Here is a 12,717-nt window from a genome sequence, read left to right as displayed (position 1 = left end):
TTTTTATGGCTGTGAGTATTGGCAACGTGAAATCTCAGTCCATGTTTGGTATGAGTCCCAACAGTTCGGGTACTTCTAGCCGAGGTGAGGACTCTATTGGTAATTTAACTGCATTAATTCAGCGGCTGACTCAGAGAGTGGATGACCTGGCGAGGAGAATGTCCGACCAGGCAAAAGATGGTGAGGTCACTGTACGTCCTAAACCAGGAGTCACTTTCAACTCTTGTCACCCTGTTTCTCGGAATTTGCCTGCTCCAATACCCGTTTCTACATCAAGTGGAAGCAGCAATGGCGGTTTGCCATCGGGCAGCCCGCCATACAATAACGGTCGTGACCAATATAATAGTGTAGCAGACATTGCTCCTAATAACAGCGCAAATAATAATAACATCAATTCAGCAGGTAGTCGTATGCATGGACTTCCGAATTTGAATGATTTCATGGGCATGCCTAATATTTTCCAAGCATTTGATTCCAATGTTGCATCTAACAATTTGCAATGCCAAGAAAGTAACAACAACATCATTTTCAAACAAACAGTTTAATCAAGGTTTGCTGAAATACAAAAAACTGCAAGTTGAAATTTTGTACTTTAAAGAATGTATCAGACTTGCAATTGTACCTAAGGGTTTACGTCAGTGGAAATTTCCTTCAGGTATTTTAAAAAATTCTGATTTCCATTTGCAATTGATTGAATTTTTTAACAAACAAGGATTGGACTTTTTAAATATTCTTATTAATCAATATGAAAAACAAATGTCTTTTTTAAAAAACCAGCTCGATGGTTTAGATAATGACATTCTTTCTGATCCTGAGTTTATTAAATATTAGTATGATTATAGGAGAATTTTCTCCAGTATCGACGCCTTGGTGGTTAAAAATCACAGAAACCAAAAAACGGAAAATCAGCCGTGATCAGCTAGCATACCAACAAAATCGGGCATATCCTGATCCACCAACAATACACTCAGGTTCTATTTGGAAAACCTCAGTGTTTTCTGAAACTATGGATACAGACAACAGGGCTGGGGCACCGAATGATGACAACATTGATTCCTCTCCTACTATAACAATAGCGAAATCAGGCGTAGTCAGCGTATCTTTAAGCAGAATCAGCAACAACAACGAAAAGGCCATCAATCTGGTCAACAAGAAAACAACCAGGGTTTTCACAAGAACAATGCCAAGTATTCAACTTCCAGGGTGAATTCCAACTGGACCCAACGACCACAGCGGAAGAAGAACAATCGATGCAGGAGGTAACTCCAGTTGAACAACAAGGGCAGTTTAATATTTTGCAGAGTATTAATCATGATTTTAATGTATATAACTATACTTCTTTGTCTATTTCCCAACAACTAGTTGAATTTTTGGCTAATGGGTTCAAATTTGTTCCTTATTCAAAACCGAATATAGCTCGAGTCTCATGTGATTTAATGGTTTTCACACGTAAATTGAATTTGAAAGCTATGTTTGGTAACTCTGGTAATGTGTTTTCTGATGAACGTGTCAAGTACTTTTAATCCGTCTCTTGACGATAATATAGCTTTGTTTGAGCGGATTTCTGAGATTCATTTTAGAGCTGCTATTTCTGATCATTTTCGCCATATGTACAGACATGATAGTAATTTGTCTAAAATGAAATGCAATTTATTGAATATATAAAAATACATACGATTCGTGTTATGCAACCAGATAAAGGTGGGGGCAATTTTTATGGATGAATGTAATTATGTAAACAGGATGAATAAGATGCTTCTGACTTCTAATTACTGTAAAGTTTCACTAAACTAGCTTAACCAAGCATATCAGGGTATAAAGAATTTTCTTAGTGACTTGTTCATTGAAGCAAGTATTTCTTTAGAATTGTATCTTTATCTTTGCCAGCACCTTTGATCCCAGTTATTTTTGGAGTCCCTAAGTTGCACAAAAACATGGTTGATCCCCCTCTTAGGCCCATTATTGATGGGCGTAAGTCTGTCACATACGCTTGTGCAAAATGTGTGGATACTAAGCTAAAAGAAGTCCTTAAGACAGAGCCCCAAATATGTCGGGATTCATGGCATGTGTTAAATCACTTGAATACTATTCCATTCAAGGTGCCTATGGATTTCTTACTGTAGACATTAAAGATTTATATACAGTTATTCCCCAAGATCTTGGCATAGAATGGGTAAGGGAATTTTTACACATTAAACATGTTCCAGGAAAGGATATTGATTTGATCATTTCATTGTTGGATGTCGTGTTGAAAAACAATTTTTTTCTATTTAAAGGCGAGTATTTTTGCAGAAGTCAGGTGTCGCCATGGGCTCCCCATGTGGGGAGCTTCGCTAATGCTGTTATGGCATATTGGGAACATACTTTTTTGTTCCCCTATCATACTTTCAGTAACATCGTGGTTTGGTATACCCGATACCAAGATGATATATTTATCATCATGAAAGGTTCTAGTAGTGAAGCCAAGCAGCTAGTTGAAGCTATGTCTTCTTCTACATCATTTTTAGAATTTACTTTTCAATATCATGAAAATTATATTAATTTTCTCGACATTCAACTACACAAAGACATGATCCATCACAGATTCAAATCTTTGATATACAGGAAAGCTTTCTATAGTAACTCCTTTTTGCATTTTTCAAGCAATCATCCATTCTTTCAAAAAAGAGGGATAGTTAAAGGACAGTTAGAGTATCTAGAATGTGTTCAGATGATGATGATTTTCAACAAGAATGTAACAACTTAAAAGCCATGTTCCTTAGTCGTGGATATCCAGCCAAATTGATCCAAACTCCTAACAAAGAAGTTACTGATAAGAGATGGAATGGTACCTCTTTTAGCTAGTTGCACCATCCAGACAAACAAAATTATAGATCCAGTTAACCGAGATGATAGCAATTTGGTAATGTCTGTCATAACAAAGAATAGTAGTTATGTGACTAGTTTTTTAACCCAATTTAATGTCATGTCAGGACAATTTAGGGACATTTTGAAGTACAATTGGGATATTATTTTGCAACAACAAGGTCTTAATAAGGTTTTAGGTGTCAAACCAACAATAGCTTTTAAGAAAGGTCCTAATTTAAAGACATTAGAACTACCATTAAAAAGTAGTAAATCTCAAAAAGGTATGTATAAATGTGGTAGATGTAATTATTGTAAATATATTCAAACAGGCCACGTTTTTTACATCAAAGGCATTAAATATTGTATTCATGATAAATTTAATTGTGAAAGCCAAGGTGTAGTGTACGTTGCTTTATGTCAAACCGCATTTTATTTTGGCAAAACTGAACGCCATTTTAAACAGCGGATCTATGAGCATATTTACGCTATATCAAAGGCGAACAATACTAATGCTTTAGCAAAGCATATATTGGAGCATAATACACACACGTTCAAATTTATGGTAGTTCAACAGGTGTATAGAAACCCTAGAGGAAGACCCTGGCACTTGAAACTGGAGGAGCAGGAATTATTATGGCAGTTGAAAACAAATGCCTATGTTTACCCTGGTATTAATGAGGCTTGCTCTATCAAATGTTTGCTCAAATTGAAGGCATTGGAACGTTAGTATTAATATAAATTTGCAGTATTATGAGATTCATACAGAGTGTATACTGCAATGTGTATAGGATGTTTTTTTCTTATTTTGCTGGTTATATATATATATATATATATATATTTTATTTTTTATTTTTTAGCATGTATTATTTATTAAACATACACATATTTTGCTTTTAATCACTTTCAGTTATAGTGATTAATGTATTGATGATCCACTCTTTAGGACTTAATTTGCTGGTTTACAAATACAAATCATGTTTCCATTTGGAAGTAATATTCCTTTTCAACTACTTATTAGGGATTTGATTGTGATCAAATTGTGATTGTGATGTTTTAATTGCTTAATTATAAATGTATCCATATTGAATATGGTGTCTGAAGAAGTGCACGGAGTTATGTGCATGAAAGCGCTTACACAATAAATCTGGTTTTAGTGGACTATACCGTGTTTTTGCCAAGTTTTTTTGGACTTCCAGCATCAACAAACTCTACAATAAACAGAAAAAGTTGCTGTCCAAGAAAACAAAGACACGGACAGTGGAAAAGCACCGTACTCAGCCTTAAAAGGCAAGTAAGACAACTTATCAAATCCTCCAAGAGCTCCTTTGAGAGAAACCTAGCAAGTTTGCCAAGGATAACTATAAGGCCTTTTACAGCTGTATATGTAACCTAAAGGGTAGGACCCAAGCATCTGCAAAACTGGTGGCCAACAGTATCACACACACACTGACCTCACAGTGATAGTGAACCTGCTAGCAGATAGGTTTGGCAATAAATTTCACTCCCTTATCCCGTCCTAACTTACAACAAACCCTCCCTCAGACCCCCCCCCCCACTTACATGTCTGAAGAGCAGGTCCTCAAAGCCCTGCCAAGGCAAAGATCACTGTATCTGTAGGACCAGATGACATCCCAGGCTAAAACATGAGCTAGCATCACCACTAAGTACCCTTTTCAGTCATAGCCTAACCACAGGCTTTGTTCCTGTGGAGTGGAGAACAGTTACAGTTATTCCCCCTCCACAAAGGTGGCCTAGCAACAGACCCAAGGAATTACAGACCCATAAGTCTGACCAGCCTCATCTGTAAGGCCACAAAATGTATCATTATGGACCTCATAAATATAGACAGGTGACCTCCAAACCCTGGATCCTACCCAATTCGGCTTTGTGAAGGGAAAATCCTGCTTGTTAAATCTGGTGGATTTCTTTGAAAGTGTGACCAAGGCCATTGATTAGGGTACCTTGACTTGGCAAAGGCTTTCGACACAATTCCACTTTCAGACGACTGCAAACTAGGTGCAATCATTGAATCCCCAAATGATGTCAGTATACTCCAAGATGGTCTCACACAGACCAACGACTGGTGTATTAGTCACGGTTTCAAACTGAATGCAAAGAGTGCATCATCATTTCCTTCGGTAAAAGGTGCTTTGACAAAGTATTAGTTTAAGGGTGTGCACACTTATGCAACCAGCTTATTGTACGTTTTTTATTTTTTTTATATTTTTTCTCCTAACAGATTTGTCTGTTTTTAAATTGAATTGTACAGGTTATAGGTCACATTAAAAGTGGGAAAAGTTTTGACATGATTTATTGTGGTCTGATTTTTTTATATCACTATATATATATATGTATATATATATATATATATATATATATATATATGTATATGTATATATAAATATGGGTCTACCTGAATTAACCGAAACTGTAAATGACCGACAGCGAGATAATTGACACTGGAAAACTGACAACAGAGAAGACCGACAGTTGAGAATCCCGACGCTGAGAACACCGACATGTTAAGGTAAGTGTGCGATAGGGACGGACGTTAGGGTCAGGGTGTGGGTAAGGTAAGTGTGTGATAGTGATGGACATTAGGGTAGGGTCCGGGTGAGGTAAGTGTGCGATAGTGACGGACTTTAGGTTTAGGGGTGGGTTAAGTGAGTTAGGGTGCGGGTAAGGTAAGTACGATAGTGACGGACTTAAGGGTTATGGGCGGATTAAGTGAGTTAGGGTTAGGGTGCGGGTAAGGTAAGTGTGCAGTAATGACGGACCTTAGGGTTAGGGTTTGGGTTAAGGTTAGTGCATATATAGTTGTGCATGTAAGGTTTAGTGTAGGATTGTAAGGTTTTTGGTGTGCTTGTGCTGTGTGTGTGTTTTTCGGGAAAGTTATTTGTTTTGTTGATTATCGGGATTGTGGTTTGTTGGGCATGTGAAGTTTCGTGTTTTTGAACTTTTGGTTTTGTCGTGTCGATTATTTCGTTGTCGGTGTTTTGGCATGTCAGTGTTATCAGCTAGATCCATATATATATATATATATATATATATATATATATATATATATATATATATATATATATATATACACACACACACACACACACACACACACACACACACACACATATTCCTTATTTTGTGTACATTTATGTATACTAAATCTTTTTTTTTTTCATTTGTGAAGGTTTGAGTTTAGCAGGGTGATTTTCAGTTCCCCTCAGTAGTGGCAAACCTTCGTGCTTGTAAGAATCTGTCCAGTTGCTTAAGCCTAAGTAGTTTATTGAGACTAAATTACCCTTGTGAAGTTACTGTACAAACATAGCATCAGATGTTCTTGGACATGACACCACTTCCTCATCCTCTTACTACTACAGCCTTTCACAGACAGCTACTGATTCAATTCCCATGGTCTCTGTGCCAAGGTGGTCTGAGGCTGCTTAGTTATCCTTGAAAGGTCAGAGTATAGTAAAGTTGTCTAAAATCTTACCATAACAATAGATGTACTTCTCTTCACTGTTGCAGTAGTATTCTAAACAGAAGGGATCTCCTGTCCAGGGCAGCCCGGCCCTTGGCCAGTATACCAAAGCGTAATGATCTTGTACGCGCCATACATCACACATGCTCCCTGTACAGAAAATAGGGCATAAAAGGGATGTATGGACACAGATGCCTAGAACTGAATTGCCCCAGAAGAGAACAGTCTCCATATGAGAAAGGAGTCCATGCACATCCAGAAGGGAATCTAAAATAAAAAACAGAAAAACGAGGGGGTTGGAAGGAGGTGGTGAATACTATAGCAGTGAAGACAAAGACATCTACTGTTAGACTTTACTCAGTTGTACTATGTCCTTCTGTATCACTGTTGCAGTGTTATAAACAGAAGGCAGAGTAAAAATGTTCAAGAAACAGAATGGGAGGGGGAAGGCTGAGAATAGCCCTCAACAAACCCATATAAAATGGTTCCAGCAAAACCTGCTCTGACACTAGAAACCATATCCAACTTATAATGCTTAGTAAAGGTATGCACTGAAGACCATGTAGCAGTTTCAAGGATGGAATTGGTGTCTGTCCCTTGGAAGAAGGCACCAGAAGAGAGAACAGCCCTAGTGGAATGAGCTTTATCAGAATTATAGAGATTTGTCATGAAAAGTAAAACAAAAGGAAATGGCCCTTAGATATCCAGGAGGAGATGATTTGCTAAGAAACAGCCAAACTCAGTGTCCTGGGATGAAAACAAAACCCCGATCAGACTTATGAATGGCCTTAGGTTTATCCAAATAGTAGCTAAACTGTCTGTGGAAATCCAAGGTATGCAGGACCCTTTCACTAGCAGACGGAGGAGAAGGGAAAAAGGAAGTTCTGCTGACTGAGTCAAGGGCAAGTCATTTACTACCATGGGCATATAAGTAGGATTAGTATGAAAGGACAACCTGCCCCTTTGAAAAAAGGAAGGATTGCCAAAGAGGCCTGGAGCACAGAAACTCTGAGCAGAAGTAAGAACCAGCAACAAAACAGTCATCCAGATACAATATTGCAAAAGAAGCAGAATCTACAGGCTGAAAAGGAGCCTGAGTCAAATTTTCCAAAACAAAATTAAGGTCCCAAGGAAGAGGAATAGGTTTCCTTGGAGGCCTAATATACAGGATGCCTTTAAGAAATTGTTTGACCTCAAAATGAGAAGCCAAAGGAGGATTTAAGGGCAGACAAGCAGAAATGCCTCACAAATTGGCCTTCACAGAAGAATAGGCCAGGCCAGACTGGAGCAACTCTCACAAATAAGAGAGGGCCAGGGGGACCCCACACTGAAAAAGCATCCTGGTTATGAGCATAGCACCAGACAGAAAATCTTTTCCATTTGGACATATAATATTTTCTGGTTGAGGGTTTCCTTGCCTCCTGCAAAACCCTGAGCACATCCTCAGAAAAGAGGTGCCTGAAAGTGGTCAAAAACTATCACCCATGGTTTCAGTTGAAGAGTGGACAAGTGAGGATGGAAGATCCCTTGTCCTGTGTCAGGAGATCCAACTGTTGAGGCAACTTGTGGTGATTGCCCTTGGCCAGATGCATTAAGAAGAAGAAGTAGTGCTGTCTTGGCCAAAAGAAATTCACTAGCAACTCTCTTGGAAATAGAGGAAGACAAGAGAAAGCATAAAGAAACATCCCCTTCCAAGGAAAAGAAAGGGCATCCATCTTCCATGCCAGATGGCATGACTGTAGAACAGAAAAGAGGAAGCTACCTGTTCAGAGCGGAGGCAAAAAGATCTACCTGAGGAATACCCCACCAATGGACAATGTCCAGAAACACGTCTCTGTGAAGCATCCATTCATGAGCTTGTGTTTTGGACTTGCTCAGTCTGCTACTGCATTGTGCTCTGAAGGAATGTATACTGCCTGAAGAGTTTTAACTGATAACTGAGCTACCTGCCAAGCCTGAAGAGCCATCCTGCTGAGGATGTAAGATTTTGTGCCTCCTTGCTTATTGACTACTACATCACTGTTGTCTGTGTGCACCTTCAAGGGGCCTGGAGAGAACATGGAGTGAAAAACTTAACGGCCATAATCAGAGCTCTCATTTCTTTGATTTTTATGTGGTCTAACTTCTGATGGAATGGCCAGAAGTGACCAAAAGAAGCCCCCCCACCCCATGTCTGAGGCATCGGTGAACAGTTCTTGAGAAGGAACTGGAGGCTGAAAGGGCATGCCTGGGTTGAGAGTAAACTGTTCAATTCACCACTCAAATTCCTTTTTTGGTCAGGAAGGGAGAGGTACACTGAAATCCATAGGGTAACAGTGCTGCAGTCAAACTGACTTGAGGCACCATTGAAGTTTCTACATATGCAGTCTGGCAAGAGGGAGCATTTGAAAAGAAGAGACCATGAACTCCCTGGCTGGCATGGCAGTCAGAGGAAGAAGATACTGTAAGAAAGCTGTCAGTGGCAAAATCTTTGGAGGTAGAAGAGAGGCCAACATTGGCACTGTCTGAGCCTGCATCACAGATAACATAATCCTGAGAGGCAGTTAGAACAGACTGTGATGGTGAACCCTAGACTTTGAAGAAGAGAGATGATGAACTCCAGATCCTGTAAAAGGAGACTGGGAGAAGGCATCTGAAGCAATAGGTCATCTAGATAAGAAAAACTTTGAATGCCTTGGAGCCTGCAAAAAGCAGTCATAGGATCAAGGCATTTTGTAAGTAGCCTTGGGGCAGTAGAAAGGGCAAAGCAGGGAACTGAAAATGAAAGGAAGACGCACAGAAAGCTAAAACTTCCTGAGAAGAGGGTGACTAGGGATAGAAATGTAAGCATCTTTCAGATCCAAAGACACCAGTAAAGCCTGAGGTGGTAAAAGAGGAATAAGTAATAAATAACAGTAATAGCACTACACAACAAATCCAGACTCACCAAAAACAAAATGCATACAACAAAGTTGTCTGAAACCACAAGTGGTCAATAAACTATCCAACTTTAATTAAATCTCTCACAAGTAAAAACACTTTCGCATAAAAATGCTTTATCAGGCAAATAACTTTAACTTCCATATTTGTATGCACTGTTGAATAAAATCATGCAACTTCTAAAATTAATCAGTTCATTCAGTTAACATTTAAAGATACATCCACAATAACTGTTTTAGAATAGGCTTAATGCTAAACATTTCATTTAAACCTGGATATTGTTGTGCCCTAAATCTAATGATATATTTACTTTCTTCTTTTCTGTTAGGTTTTTAATATCCCTCCCTAATGTGTTCGTACACATCTTGTAGTATCATAAATTTAAAAAAAATAATGTGTTATCTGTAATTTTATATGCCTGAGTAAAGCATTTGTCTCTACACACCTCTTTATTTCTGATAAATGATCACGTATTCATTCCTTGAGTTTCTGATTTGTCTTTCCTACATAGAAAGCATCACAGTTATGTCACTTCACTATGCAAATAATAATTGTATTATCATGAGTGCCATGAACTCGCAGTTTGAAGTCTTCTTTACTAACTGTATGTTCCATAGTTCTTCCTGTGAATATGTATTTACAATATGTGTATTTATTGCATGTATAAGTCCAGTTTTTATCAGATGTGTGAATGCTAGTGTATTTGACTTGTTCTTTATAACATAGTCTGTCTTTTAATGTGTTCTATCTTTTATAGCTAAAATTTGGTCTTTTATTGCTTACTTCTTTCATTTCCGGTATCTGATGGATTAACTAGTGTTTCCTAATTATATTCTTAATATTTAAGAGTAATTCTGTTATATCTTAATATGCAGCTACAGTTATTCATTGCATTGTCTTTATGTTTTGTTCTATTTTTCATTTCTGAAAATGTGTTTTGCATCCAGTTTTCTCCCATCTTTAATTTTCATGTTTAATTTTAAGTTAATCTTTGATGCTGGTATCCCCTGTTGTTTAATTCATATGCCATTCTCTCTGTCTGAATATTTGTGTTACTGTCTTGTGTGTTTAGTCTAGCTGCGTGCATCATCTGATTGTATTATCAAAGATTAAAGATGGACACATACTATTGCGATGTTAGTACATATTTCTTTGTATCTCTTTCTTGTCTCTGTCCCTTTGTATTCTTAATGTTATATCTAAAAAATCTATTGGTGTAAAATGCATATTTTTCTTAAATGTTAAAAAATTTGTTGTAGTATGTACATATGCAATAAATTCATCTAAAATATGTAACGGACTATCCCATATAAAAAAACAAATCATGTACAAATCTCTTACAGAAAACTGTCAGTTGGCCATATTGATTCTGAATTTCAGAGATGATGTACGAATTCTCCCATGCATTCATAACAATATTTTCATAAGTATTCACCACAGGACTACCCATGGCTGCACCTTTCATCTGCTTATAAAACTCTGTCTTGAAACATAGTTTGCCAGCAGAATTTCAAGCAATGTACATGTAACATTTATGCTGTATTGCTCAAAGGTGTCTCCATTGATACATATTTTCTTTCATATTCAATACCATCTTCATATGGAATTGATGTGAGTAATGAATCTACATCTAGCATAACAAAGTAACAGTTATATAATTACTTGTTGACCATTCAAATAGTTGTATGAAATCAGTTGTGCCTTTTATAATCGTTTTTGATTTTGCAATGCTATCTTTAGTCATCTTTCTAAATATTTAGAAATAGGTTCAGTAACCCACCTTCTCACTGATGCAGTAGATCGAATGGGTGGGTTATTTAGAGTTTAGAGACTTGTATATCGTAGGTACCCCATATATTATTGGAATTCTCGTTGATGTATATAAAAATTCATGTGTTGAAATTTCTCCATTTAGATGCATGTTAAACACCATTAAATTGACATCATTATCTATTCTCATGACATTCATTGCTAATGTTTCTAACATCATGTTTTTGTAATAGTCAGCATCGAAAGTAACTGTTCTGTCTCCCTTATCAGCATTCTTAATTAATATGTCAATATTATTCACTAATGAATGGATAGCTTCACTCTGTTCATTGGTTAAGTTATGGAATGCCCTTTTTTGTTTTGTTGTATATATTCATATATTTCATTCTCTACTGCAGTTTCAAATACAGAAACGGTTGGACTACTCATCGGTATAAATGTACTTGTTCTGTTGTACGTAAATTCAGGCATCTAATATTTATTAACAAAAGTATTTGTAGATGTAATTTTCTAACAAACAGTTTAAACACTAATAAAACTTGAGAAATGTCTACTGTATCTGCTGGTATAAACGTCAAGCCTTTTTTAAACCTGAGTATTCATTTTTGATTAGTTGATATTATGACAAGTCAAACACTATGTTGTTAATATTTACCTGTTGTCCATTTGTTTTCTGGATTGACTCCTTGTGACTGGACTGCTGTTTGTCTCCCTCACTTTCATTCTACCCTGATAGCTGTTCATTCATTCTCGTTGTGGAGGTAGGGGAAATGGCTCTTGTAAAAACGGAAAATCCAAAGGGTTCAAATCAGTAATGATTTCTGAATCAACAACCACCGTTCATGTTGGACAGAGTGTGTGTTCTCATTGTATCAATTCCTTAGCTTGTATGTGCTGAATATGAACTGGGTGTTTATCTTTATGGTTGTACTGATTCCTTCAGGCATATATTCTGAGTCTGAAATGGCTCCACTTCCTTCACTCTTTGCTGATTATGATTGGGCCATATGAACATATGGCCCATTTTAAAGTCATTAAGTTCTCTCCTTAGCTTCCACTTTTGGTCTCAATAAACCTGTGTTCAAAGGCTGTTATTTTATCTAGCATTTCTATTAATAATGCAGAATGTCTGTTGGATTCAGTATTAGTGATCAATTCATTATAACAGTTCATCACTTCCACCCTCAATTCTGTTTTGATGGGCTTGAAAAATAAATTTGTAGTTTTCATATATTGTATAGAACAATTCAAATTTATCACTTGCCATTGCTTAAGTAATTCTGTCTACTTCTGATAAGCCATAATTTTACTTATTTGCAGCCCTCTTGGAACATTTATGTCTGTATATAGGCATTGAAGCTAAGACACTGACATTGCAGTTTTAAGTGACTGCATTTTTCATTCAGATATGTCCAGTTTATCTTTATACTCAGCAAGTGACCCTTCAGCATTCTATTTTAAGTTAATGTCATGTTCAGTCATCATCTCTTCAAAACATTGTAATAATGGAGTTTGACATATTTGAATCAGATAATTAATGTGTTTGATAAACCGTTATTCAACATTGCTTGTGGAGGGACTACTATGATGTTTTCTCATGTTCGCAGGTGTATCCAGACATTATAAGTAATAAAAATGATAGCGCTACATGACAAATCCAGACTCACCAAAAACAAAATACAAACAAGTTGTCCAGAGCCACA

The sequence above is a fragment of the Protopterus annectens genome, chromosome 6.part0 (assembly GCF_019279795.1).
Source record: "Protopterus annectens isolate FY-2018-M chromosome 6.part0, PAN1.0, whole genome shotgun sequence".
Classification (NCBI taxonomy): domain Eukaryota; kingdom Metazoa; phylum Chordata; order Ceratodontiformes; family Protopteridae; genus Protopterus; species Protopterus annectens.
Note: the sequence above shows the minus strand (reverse complement) of the source record.